Source organism: Osmia lignaria, unplaced genomic scaffold (assembly GCF_051020975.1).
Source record: "Osmia lignaria lignaria isolate PbOS001 unplaced genomic scaffold, iyOsmLign1 scaffold0061, whole genome shotgun sequence".
In the NCBI taxonomy this organism is placed as follows: domain Eukaryota; kingdom Metazoa; phylum Arthropoda; class Insecta; order Hymenoptera; family Megachilidae; genus Osmia; species Osmia lignaria.
The window spans coordinates 95,001-97,500 of record NW_027478202.1 but is presented as its reverse complement, the minus strand read 5'-3'; the positions used below and the strand labels follow the sequence as shown (position 1 = coordinate 97,500).

At 47.3% G+C, this 2,500-nt stretch overlaps 1 non-coding gene across 1 annotated transcript in view; it reads left to right on the top strand.

The window, feature by feature from the left end:
- Window positions 1-1,230: 1,230 nt before the first annotated feature.
- LOC143307592 (large subunit ribosomal RNA) overlaps window positions 1,231-2,500 on the top strand; it is a 4,044-nt gene continuing 2,774 nt past the window's right edge. Inside the window, exon 1 of the ribosomal RNA XR_013064700.1 lies at window positions 1,231-2,500. This exon is cut by the window's right edge and continues 2,774 nt beyond it. This is a non-coding gene — a ribosomal RNA (large subunit ribosomal RNA).

The window sequence follows — 2,500 nt, the reverse complement described above, 5'->3', positions numbered from 1 at the left end:
TCTCCTATAAATTTAGAAAAAGCAAACGAGTGAAATGTTTGAGATGATAATTTGCTGAAATGCAAGCTCGAATAGCCCCAGGGTTTCGAATGATTCCCCGCGCTTTATACATCTCTCTGTTTACAAACGGTGTATAAATGAAAGATCGCTTCAGATGGGTCGTCGCTGTTTGACGCGCGATGCTGTTCCTTTTTTTTTGTCTGTCTGTGCGTTTAGCTTCGCTAAACAAGTTAAATGGTTAAAAAGCGTCGAAAAAGCGAATACACACGCGACAAGACAAATCTAACGAGTAAAGGAACGCTCCGCTCCAAGATAAAAATGGTTGTTTACAATCAATACAGCGTTTCGGTACCCCTGATCGTAGTCTGAAACTGTGTAACAAAAGAGAGGAAAGCGAATGGTGAAGGAACTTCGAAGCCTCCGTGGCGTGGCTAGAACTTGTGATAAAAGTATGTTTGCAGCAATTATGCATGCTCCCGTTAAAACAGCATTTCAATGTCTCGCATGGCTTAAAGCTCTAGGAGGCTTCAACATTTAGAATACATACGGACTACTTCGTTTGTTAAAGATAAGCGAAGACCGCGCGACCATCGCTCGGTCGTCCAGTCCTCGAAAGTTTTGTTGCGTTCCAAAGAAGAGACAAATGGGGTTTACCCTTGCGCTAAGGGGAGAAGAAGAGAAAAGCAGTTGTTAAATCTAAGAGGTGTGTGGAGTACATCGCGTGTTGGTTAAAATTGTTAAATGAAGTATACGCGAAATGTTCTCTCGCTCTTGCTTTTCCTCTTGCTTCCGTGGCGCTCGAAAAGAAGGGATGATAAATAAAGAAACCTATTCGAAATCTCTTGTGGAACAAAAAATAATACGGACGGACGTTAAAATTGAACCGAGACGAAATGGATCGTCTTGCGAGTTGTCTTCGCTTTGAAATTGTTAAAAATTGATAAAAGCAATACGACGAAGCTGCAGTCCGCAAAATGTTTGAAGCAAAAAGGAAATAACACGAAAATTATGGGAACGTCGTGTCTCAACTTTTTTTTCCCTCTTGTGCTCGTTTCATCGAACGATAAATACAAACATTTTGAAACGAGAGAGGAGGAAAAATTGAATATGCGAAAGGTTGATTCACGCACAGTTTCTCTACGTGTTTGCTTTTTTGCTTCTTTTCGTTTATTTTTTTTTTTTTTGCATCGAGCATCATTATTCACCTTTCGATGAAACCAAAGAAATTGACGACCTCAGAGTAGGCGAGATTACCCGCTGAATTTAAGCATATTATTAAGCGGAGGAAAAGAAACTAACTAGGATTTCCTTAGTAGCGGCGAGCGAACAGGAATGAGCCCAGCACTGAATCCCGCGGTACCGCCGCTGGGAAATGTAGTGTTCAGGAGGATCCGTTTATCCCGAGACATCGAATTGCGTCCAAGTCCATCTTGAATGGGGCCATTTACCCATAGAGGGTGCCAGGCCCGTAGTGACCGGTACGCGTTTCGGGAGGATCTCTCCTTAGAGTCGGGTTGCTTGAGAGTGCAGCCCTAAGTGGGTGGTAAACTCCATCTAAGGCTAAATACGACCACGAGACCGATAGCGAACAAGTACCGTGAGGGAAAGTTGAAAAGAACTTTGAAGAGAGAGTTCAAGAGTACGTGAAACCGTTCAGGGGTAAACCTGAGAAACCCAAAAGATCGAATGGGGAGATTCATCGTCAACAACGCTGGCTCCCGTTGGTGCGCGATGCCCCGGATGGACCTTCGGGTTCCATTAGCGAGGGCACACCACCTTCGGCGAATGTTCCGGCGAGGTAGTCGTGCACTTCTCCCCTAGTAGAACGTCGCGACCCGTTGCGTGTCGGTCTACGGTCCGAGGCGGAGCCTGTCCGTCACCTTAACGGTGTTCGTGACAGACCCTCGGTTGCCTGGCCGACTGCGCGACGGTACTCAGACGGTATCAGGCCGCAACCAATCCATTTTCGAATGTGTGTGCGTCAGGACCGCCGCAAGCTAGGTTCAGTTATAATTACCCGGATGTACGGACTATGCGCCGTCCCCGGGTCTGGCCAGCTGTTAGCAGGAGGAGTCCTTGGACTGGCCAAGCTTTGAATTACCGGTCGGCGACGCTATTGCTTTGGGTACTCTCAGGACCCGTCTTGAAACACGGACCAAGGAGTCTAACATGTGCGCAAGTCATTGGGATATAAATAAACCTAAAGGCGAAATGAAAGTGAATGTCGTCCTCTGCGTCGACCTAGGGAGGATGGGCCTCGTTACGATTAGGCCTCGCACTCCCGGGGCGTCTCGTTCTCATTGCGAGAAGAGGCGCACCTAGAGCGTACACGTTGGGACCCGAAAGATGGTGAACTATGCCTGGTCAGGACGAAGTCAGGGGAAACCCTGATGGAGGTCCGTAGCGATTCTGACGTGCAAATCGATCGTCGGAACTGGGTATAGGGGCGAAAGACTAATCGAACCATCTAGTAGCTGGTTCCCTCCGAAGTTTCCCTCAG